Source organism: Cryptomeria japonica, chromosome 4, assembly GCF_030272615.1.
Source record: "Cryptomeria japonica chromosome 4, Sugi_1.0, whole genome shotgun sequence".
Taxonomy (NCBI): domain Eukaryota; kingdom Viridiplantae; phylum Streptophyta; class Pinopsida; order Cupressales; family Cupressaceae; genus Cryptomeria; species Cryptomeria japonica.
This window is the reverse complement of record NC_081408.1, coordinates 350,855,109-350,865,374: the sequence shown is the minus strand read 5'-3', so window position 1 is coordinate 350,865,374 and position 10,266 is coordinate 350,855,109.

The following is a 10,266-nucleotide window of genomic DNA, read 5'->3' as shown; positions in this document are numbered from 1 at the left end:
ACCTTTGATGTTCTTGGTTCTTCGTCATGCTATTTTTTTGGCAGTCCTTTTCAGTGTTCCTGTCCCTCTCCCACTTCTGCATTATGGGGAGGTTTGTCATGTTGGTTCTAATGTTTCCATGCTTCCATGGTTCAATTGATCAGCTCTTCAGGCTTTGGTTTCTCATGTCATCTGTATCTTCGATTTTAGTTATTTTTGCCTTGTTTGCCTCCTGATTCGAGTAGTGTCATTTGAGGGCACTCATGCAGATTATAGTCTTCTCTACCTGGTCATGTTCTAGTTCAGTGGATGTTCTTTAGATCAACAGTTATTCTTCGACAGAGTTTGCAGGTTCTTCATGCTTTAGTGATATTCCTTTTCATCTCTTTTTGGAGTAGAGTTTTGTTCCCACGTGGTTTTCTCTATTTCTCCAGTTCATAGAGATTTCATTATATTTGGGTACCTAATCAGGCCTTGTTGTCGGGACCCATCTTTATTGCTTTCAATAGCTATTCTAGGTTTTAGCTTCTCCCTAAGTGTAGCTTAAGGGGGGGTGTTAGAGTATTCAAGTATTTACTTGATTAATTAAACAATATTTGTTTAATTATTTAAGTTCCCTTTATCTCTTTTACACTTAAGCTAATTTTAGGTGCATATAATTAATTATTTTAATTAATTATTATGTGCAAACCTAGGTTTTCCCTTTTAGGGTTTCTTGACCTATTAAAGGTTGAGTTCTTTCTTTTCATTGTATGAAGAAGGATTATTGTTGACAATACATTTTGGAGATTATTGAGCTCTCTCTTTTGGAGCATATTTTTCCTGTGTTTTTGTTCCTTCTGTGATTTGCTTCATTGCTTCTCCTTGTAACAGGTTTTTCAGTTTGCAGAGATTATTTGGGCTCTTGTGGTGTTGTATTTTCTCAACTCCTATAGAACTTTCATTAAGTCTTCTGGCCAAATCTTCCTTATTCTTCTTCCTATCTTCAATATCTTTGCATAGTCTCATGGTTAAATCTTGCATATCATTCTTCATGTTACTGTTCTCTTGTCTTAATTTCTCTGCAATATCTCTGAGAGTTTCTTTTTCTTCATCATCTTGATTTTGCAATTACACATGTAGTTCTTTTCTCTTATTGTTTGCAATAACCAGGTTATCTTGTAGTGCTTTGATAAATTCCTGAGCAGTTTTGAGTTCATCTTCTAGTTTGATATTCTTCAATTTTTCTGCATCAAAATATTCAATAGCTCCTTACAATTGTTGTCTCAAACTTTTTATCGGTTTCGGTTTCAGAATCTTCCTCAAGCTTTTAGGCTCTGATACCAATTGTTAGATACTTGATCAGTCCCAAAGACACTGAGAGGGGGGGGGGGGGGTGAATCAATGTCTAACTGGTAAACAAAAGATTTAAACTTGTTTGCAATTTTACAACCCAAATTAATGTACCGGTAAACAAGCAATAAAGCAATAAACAGAAATAAGAGAGACAACATCAATGCACACCATAACACAAATATTTTTGGTGAGGAAACCCGGTAGGGGAAAAACCTCGGTGGGATTTGTGACCCACAATATTTACTCACTGGCCAATATAAATAAATATTACTTAATCACAAAATAGGAGTCACACTGACTACACAATTGGATGATTTAATCCAATGACGATGTACTTCTCAAATTAGCATCTGCAATGTTGGATTGAGTACCGGTTTAAGATCTGTGAAATACCTTTTCCATAAACCTTTCTTCGCTCTACTCTACTCTTATTCGCTCATAAATTATTACATCAAAATGCATATACAGATATTCACTCTCATATTCATTACCTAATTACATATCCTCGCTTTGCTTACATACCATACATACTTTTTCATACTTACAAAATGACCTATAAGATCTCATACATATATGAGTCTTTACAATACATCATGTCGGCTATAAATAATTAATTACAATACGAAACAATATAATTTCCATGTCAGCTGGGAGTGCCGGTAAGATCTTTTGTCGGTGTAGAATGGATTCTGGTGAGAATAATATTTGTGTAGCTACTGGTGTCGGTAGATGATGTCAATTGCTGGTGTAAGTTGTGAACCATGTTATCAGTTTGTTGCCATTAATGACAACATCAACTATTCTCATCTAAGTGTATAATGCCAACAATACTAACCAATATAATCAATTCCAACAAGGTTCACAAGGACAATTCACCAACATCGGTACCAATATGGTAACCAATATTATCATTAATAGAACATGTTTGTAAGGGGTCCCATGAATCTTGACAGATATACACAAATAAACTTTACAAGAATTTTTTGTTGTAATCACCATTGCCGTTGCACCAAAAGCTCAAGCTGTCAACGAACGAGAGAGCGACAAGAGACAAGGATCCACGAGAGGCGGGAGGAAGCACATGTCATGAATATCAAAGGAGGTGCTGACCAAGTCAACAATCTCCCTCTCAGCACCGATTGATGGTTCTGCACCGACAGAATGAAGGAGGCCTCTTGGGATTCAAACCCATAACCCAACACTTTGATACCAATTATTGGAATCACCGTTGCCGTTACACCAAAAGGTCAAGTTGTCAATGAACGAGAGAGAGGCCAGAGACAAGGATCCACGAGAGGTGGGAGGAAGAACATGTCGTGAATCCCGAAGGAGGTGCTGACCAAGTCAACATTCTTGGATACCCAGATCCAATCAATGATGAACTTAGGAGAGCTATTCCAAAATTCTGAGGGAATGGGGAAGCATTAGGAGACAACCATGTGAGTAGTTTTCAAAACATGTTAGACGACTTTGATGTGTGGGAGGAGGATATTTATATGAGGTTGTTCATGCAATCTCTCACTAAGGATGCCAAGGATTGGTATAAAAGATTACCTGATTTGTCAATCCATAATTGGAATGCATTCAGAACAATTTTTATTGGGTAATATGGTAGCCATGTAGACCCAAAGTTTTCTTTACATGAGATTGCAAACATCCAAAAAGGATACAATGAATCAATGTCTAGTTTCAATATGAGGTTAACTAAGCTACTAAATAAATTGCCTCCTCACCTCAAACCTAATGATTCTATCAGCCAACAGTTCTACATTGATGCTTTTGATCCTAAAACAAGATATGAACTAGGGACAATGAACCTCCCTAATTTGAAGGAAGATTTTAAAGCTGCAATTATCATTGAAAGCAATAGAAAAGATTCTGATAAACATGTAGGAGAGATGATGCTAAACTTTATAACCATAAGACACATAATAAGCAAGTTAAGGAGGAGGAAAAGATGGACAAAGTACTTAATTCTTTGAACGATCTCCCACAGAAGGTTGCTAGAAATGATGGGCCACAATTTCAGAGAAGTGATAGGTTGAGGTTACATGATATGCCATATAGGACTAATTGGAAAGATGGAAGACCCATTGATGAGAAGAAAGAGACCCTTGATCCTTTTAAGAAACAAAACAATCACTTTGTGGAGGACTCTCATTGGTATATAGCATGCAACCTACCACATTCCCCATTGCAGTGTGTTGTGGCTCAAAATGTACAAAAGGATGAAATGGGATATGTTGAACAAGAAGAATATGATGATAGTAAAACCATCAATATGTTGTCTACTCAGGGGATATGACTCATTAGGTAATGGAGGATATGAGTATGATGTTGCTCAGCAAAGACAAAGGAAACAATTCTGTCAGTAGAAGGTATTTTCAGACTATGATGATGACACTACCAGAAAGACTTGGGGGAGGTATGACACAATGTCATGGAGAAGACCTTATGAAGAGAAAATTAAATCCCTCACTGTTGCTTGTGTTGAACAAGCCAAAAACAATTATAACCTAAGGAATGGGATTGTTAGCCATGATCAAGGTAAGCTTGCTAGTATGTTCATAAAGGAGAAGAGCACAAAGGAGCCTAGAAATGAAGGGGAACCCAAAGTGGTAGTGACTAAACAAAACTCAAATTCACTAAAGAACTAGGAGCCTCAAAATAAGGATGTACCACAAGTTGAGGTTCCTAAAGTATCAACACCACCCACCAATTCATTTGATATTATCAATACATTGTCACAGATGAAAATATATATGTCTTTGCTTGAAATGATGCAGATCCCAAAGTATAAAAACAACACTTTAACATGAATTTCTTAGGTAACCCCTAGCTTAAATGGAAGTAATCATGAAAAAGATAAACTAGTGAACTCGGGGAAAGAAAGAAAGCCAACCCTTGAGATATACTTAGGAACTATTCTCCTAGATGACCCATCCCAAGTTGATCTATTCTATCTAATGTTATTAATAAATAATAGACTGATGAAAAATTGTATGATTGATTCAAGGGAAGCTATAAATGTGATGCCCTTAGGAGTCATGAAGGAGCTCAGATTAGACGTTGATGATCATTATGGCAAGTGTTATGCTATGGATAATCGATCTATCCCTGTTATTGGAGTCATAAAAGATGTGGAGGTAAAAATAGAATCCTACCCTGAAGATGCATATAGGATAGAAATCACAGTCATAGATGTACCTTCAAACTCTGAGATGTTTCTCTATAGACAATGGACCGGGATGGTAGGAGGGAGTATTCAATTGGACCTGCCATACACCACAATGCTAGTTAATGGAAAAGAGGTTTGGATTGAAAGAGAACCAAGATCACCTCACATTATTGAATATCCAAATGATGGTCCCATGGTGAATTTTTGTGATACAAAGGTAGGTAATTTCACTATACAAATAACAAAACTAGAATTACAAAATAGTGATCCGATTCATATTCAAAAAAGACCTGATGATATTTGGTGAATCTTCTTTGATGGAGCATTTAGTAAGTAAAGAAATGGGGTAGGGGTAGTTTTTGTATCACTTGAGGGAAAGACATTCCTATACTCTTTTGTACTATCTTTTGAATGAACTAGAAGTGTCACAGAATATGAGGCCCTTCTGATTGGATTAAATGTTGTTGTTAAGCATGAAATAAAAATCTTGAGTGTTTTTGGGGATTCAGAATTGGTTATCTCACAAATAAGGTTGAAGTACTCATGAAAAAACAAGAGACTTATGTAGTATAGAAATGTAGTGTGGGACTGCATTGAGATGCTTGATGCCTTTTCTATCAATTGGGTGGAAAGAGCTAAGAATATGACAACAAAATTTCTTGCAAATTTAGCTTTAAAAAGAGATGACATTACCATGGAAAATATATTTGAAATTGAAATCAAGAATAGACCATCCATCCTAGATAACATTCACAACTGGAAAGTATTAGAAGATGATGATGATTTAGTCAAAAGTTTACAATGCATTGGTAAGTATGAAGCCCAATAGATAGACTTTAATGCATTTTTTGAGAACATCAATGGAAAGGATATGGGTTTGGGGAAAGAAGTGGTGCAATTAAAAAAAAACAAGATCCCAAAGAGATTAGTTGCCTTGGAAATATTTTTTGATGGAAATGATGTCCTAGATAAGAATACAGCAGTGCAGAATGATCGGTTGGAGGAAATAAACTTAAGGAAAAGAGCATTCCCAAAAAAAGGTATACATCAAGAAAAAAATAATGTCCAAGGTGAGAGATATATTGATAGCACTGTTAATAAAGTATAGACATGTGTTTGCATGATCTTATGAATATTTGAAGGCCAATAGGGAGGATCTTTTTCAACATCAGATACCTCTTAAACTTGATGCTAAACCATTCAAGAAAAAACAAAGACCTATCAACCCAACCTTAGCACCAAAAATTTTGCAGGAACTTATGAAGCTAAGAGATGGAGGAATAAGAAAACATATTAGGTATTCTTCTTGGGTCTCAAACCTAGTGCCAGTTAGAAAGAAAAATGGAGATATTAGACTCTGTGTGGATTTCAAGAATTTGAATATATCGTCTCTAAAAGATAACTATCCATTACGAAACATGGAGGCACTATTGCAAAGAGGTACAAGTTGTGAGTTGTTATCTATGATGGATGGCTTTCAGACTTTAACCAGGTTAAATTCAAGGAATCAGAGCAATACAAGACTACCTTCACAACTTTGTGGGGCACATATGTTTATGTCAGAATGTCGTTTGGATTAACAAATGTAGGGGCAACTTTTTAGCGGGCCATGGATGTGGCATTTGCAGACCTAATTAACACTATCATGGTGGTTTATCGAGATGACTTAACTACCTACTCAAAAAAGGAAGAAGAGCACTGCTTACATCTAAAAAAGATATTCCTCAAGGCATTAGAATATGGGATATCTATAAATCCTAAGAAAGGTTTGTTTGTAGTTACAAAAGGAAAGTTACTAGGGCACATTGTATCCAAGGATGGAGTTAAAAAAGACTCTGAGAGAGTTTCTGCCATAGATAAGATTACCATCCCTAAAACCATGAAGGCAATCTAGTCCTTCTTTGGAAAAATAAATTTTGTAGAGATAGATAAACCAATATCCAAGATGCCAAAAAAGGGGGCAAAATTAGATTGGACAACAGAAGCTCTTGATGCTTTTGTTGATATCGAAAGAGAAATTAAAGAGGCCCCTGTATTGAAGTCACCTGATTTCTCTAAACCATTTCAAGTTTTTCATTTGCATCTTTCCACACAATTACTATTGCCATGTTGTAGAAGAATGACAAGGGGAATGAAAAACTGATTGCCTTCTTTAGTAAGTCTCTATAGAATGCAAAACTAAAGTATAACATAAATGAGAAACAAGCATATGCACTTGTCAAAGTAGTCAAGGACTTTAAGCCATACTTAGCTGGGCAAAAGTGATAGCACATGTACCCAATGTAGCTGTAAAAGACGTCTCTAGACAAACTGAGGTAACAAGAAAAATATGTAGGTGGATTAATAACATACAAGAATTCAATATTGATATTCAAATAACTAAGCTTGTAAGGGGATATGGATTGGCAAAATTAATGGTAGAAACTAATTTACACATTGCACAAATTAACAATGTGATGAAGGAAGATGATATTATAAGTATTGAAAGAGTCCCATGGTATAAGGACATTGTGTACTTCTTGAAATACATGGAATGCCTAGAAGGCATGAATGACAATTAGAAAAGGTATTTAAAATTGCAGGCTTCCAAATATGTGCTTATCAAAGGAGACTTGTATTGGAAAAACCAAGATGGAGTTCTATTATTGTGCTTAGCTGAAGGTCAAGCTGAGAAGGTATTAGCAGAAATGCATGATGGTGTGCATGGTGGTCACTTTTTTGTTAGAAATACATCTCATAGAATACTTAAAGTGGGTTACTATTGGCCTTATGTCTTAAATGATGCATATAAATATGTTAGAAAGTGTGAGGCTTGCCATAAATTTTTAGGAAAACTGAGATATCAGGGAACATTACCATTGAGACCGATGCAAGTCGATGAACCTTTTCAACAATGGGGTTTGGACTTTATAGGAGATATATTTGATAAATCAAGTGGAGGCAATCAATGGATATTAGTTACCATATACTACTTTACTAAATGGGTGGAAGCCATCCCTTGTTGGCAAGAGACACTGCATTGGTGAAGATTCATGCATGAAGATTGTTTAGGGGTTTTCATTGATGGAAACTTGGTCAATAAATTCTATCCTATGTATGTAGATTTGGTTTACTGGAAATAATTTTGTTCTTAGGCATAAGTATGGATGGTGGAACTAGGTATACGGTATAGCATGAGATCATAGAGCATATCTTGACATTGGTGTTGTAATTTTGGTTGTGGTGATAGAGGCAGTTGAATCAAGATTCAAAGTAGCTTACTTCACATTTTTGGCCTCCAGTATAGTTTCTGGTGAAATATTCAAGGTCCGATATATGGTGATTCCAAAAGAACAAAGTTAACTTTGGGTTTGTTGGTGTAACGTGTGGTGCAGAATCTTAGGATTGATTTTGGTGATTAGTTTTGTATTTGAGGTGATTAGGTCAAGTCATGGGAATCTTATTATCATATTATTTTGGTTTGCATATGGATTTGTTGATGGATTGAGCCGACTTAAGGGTACACATTTCATGTTGCGTGTTATGCAATTTTTGAAAGCTGACATGGTAAATGATTCTTTTTGTTGGTATGGATATATAAGATTTATTTGGTTGATCATTTTGGGATATGTGATTAATGTTGAGAGTCTGTATGAGCGAATTTGTAAGGTTGGTGAATTATATTGAAGGATTTGGTTATCTGGTGAGTAACAAAGTAGGAAAATAGAGTAGAGTGATAGATCAAGTGCAAGAGACATACTGAGCCTAACCGGAACTAATTTTTGACATATTTAGATACTATACATCAGCTTATTCATTATGTGATCAATTGTAATAGCTTTTAAGGTAGTGAGCCTTCCCCTGGGTTGTAGCCCTTTTTGTAATTGTGTAGTGAGCTCTAGGTAGTGAGCCTGAATGCAAGTGAATTCCTCGTATGTAATATTATCATACTTCTGACCATAGTATAATAATATTTTGGGTTCAAATCCCACCATGGTTTTTCCCTTTCCGGGTTTCCGTATAAAATTTTTGGTGTTATGGTTGTTTGGTTGTATGCATTGAGTTTCTACATTTTACTTTCTTTCTTAAGCATCCGATGGATTAAGAATTAGATTAATAACTTTACAAACTATCAAACATTGATTCACCCCCCCTCTCAATGTTCATTGATTCCAACATCCCTTTCAGGCAAGTGACCAATAAACTGGTAATTAAGGTTTTAATGGACAACATCCTAACTAGGTTTGGAGTACTGTCTAAACTTATAACTAATAATGGAATGTGTTTTAGATCAGAAGAATTTGCTGCCTTTTGTAAAGATTATGGTATTACAGTATCACATGCCTCACCTTATCACCTACAAGGAAATGGACAAGTAGAGTCTAGTAACAAAAACATCTTAAAAATCATAAGAAGAATGCTAGACAACAACAAAAGGGCTTGGGACTCTAAATTAAAATTAGTAATATGAGCAGATCAGATTACCACTAAGAAATCTACTGGTAAGTCCCCATTTGAATTAGTGTATGGGAAACAAGAAAAGTTACAATTAGGGAATTTACTACTAGTTTATAAATTTATGATTGATTAAGAGCTAGAGCTTGTAGATTCCATGGAGGAAAGGTTTGTATAGTTGGATGAACTAGATGAAGTAATAAGAGAGGCACAAAAGCATAATATCAAAGTTCAACAGCAAGTGAAGACCCTGCATGATAAAAAGTCCAGTAATAGGAAGTTTAAAGAAGGGGATTGGGTCCTTATGTGGAATGCAAGGAATCAAGATAAGGGGAAACATGGAAAGTTTCAAGAACTTTGGATTGGACCATATGTTATAGTGGACAAAGGAGGAGAGGATTCATATTATCTTCAAAATACATCAGGAGAAATTCAAGAGTTGCCAGTGCATGGACAAGTCTTGAAATACTTATTTTCTTAAAAGAAGATTTGCTCCATGCACAATAGAATAGGATTCACTTTCACCATTCCATATGTACATTTAGTCATTTCATCCCCCCCTCACTTTTCATTTTTATCTGCTTCCCATAGATATTTTTGAATTCTTGTTATGCCCACTAGGGGCATACATCTCCTAGTCAGAGCCACTATTAGCACCTAGAAAAATGAAATAATTTACCTATGTAAGGTTGTCCTATAGGCTTGGAACCCCCATTATTATGCATTTTTTTTATCCCCATTGACCATAGTAGTATTGCTTAGATACATTTGAATTTGTTAAAATACGAGCAATTTGTCTAGTGAATAAGCCCAACATTTCATTTTAGTAAAGCACCTCCAAACAAGTAAATTGACAAGACCCCTACTAAATCATACTAATTAAACTATTGGAATTATAGGCACTTTTTCAGGAAGACACTATTGTGTTACACCGATAAGAGATTCAGTTGTAAAAATAGGACCTGCACTATCATTAGAGGGAGACATACCGATAAACAGATAGATAAAATTATATCGACATGATAACCCTCATTGGAGTGAGGATGAAGCAGTCAACCTAATTTCATATGTCCTTCCGATATGCACCCAAAAGTGGAAAACTATCGGAAAAGGTGTAGCTGATGAGTTTGACATTGGCGAGAGTTATGAAGTTGGAGTGAGATTCTAAAAATTAGCCAGACATTGGAATTCATCCAGATAGAACAACATGAAAGACCTATTAGGCTGACTTGTTCCAATGTGAATAATGAGACAAGCTAAGTAGATTGGCGAAACCAATACTATTGGGATGAAACTGTGAAAGATAGGCCGACTTGGTGTAGGGATACCTCATCAACATT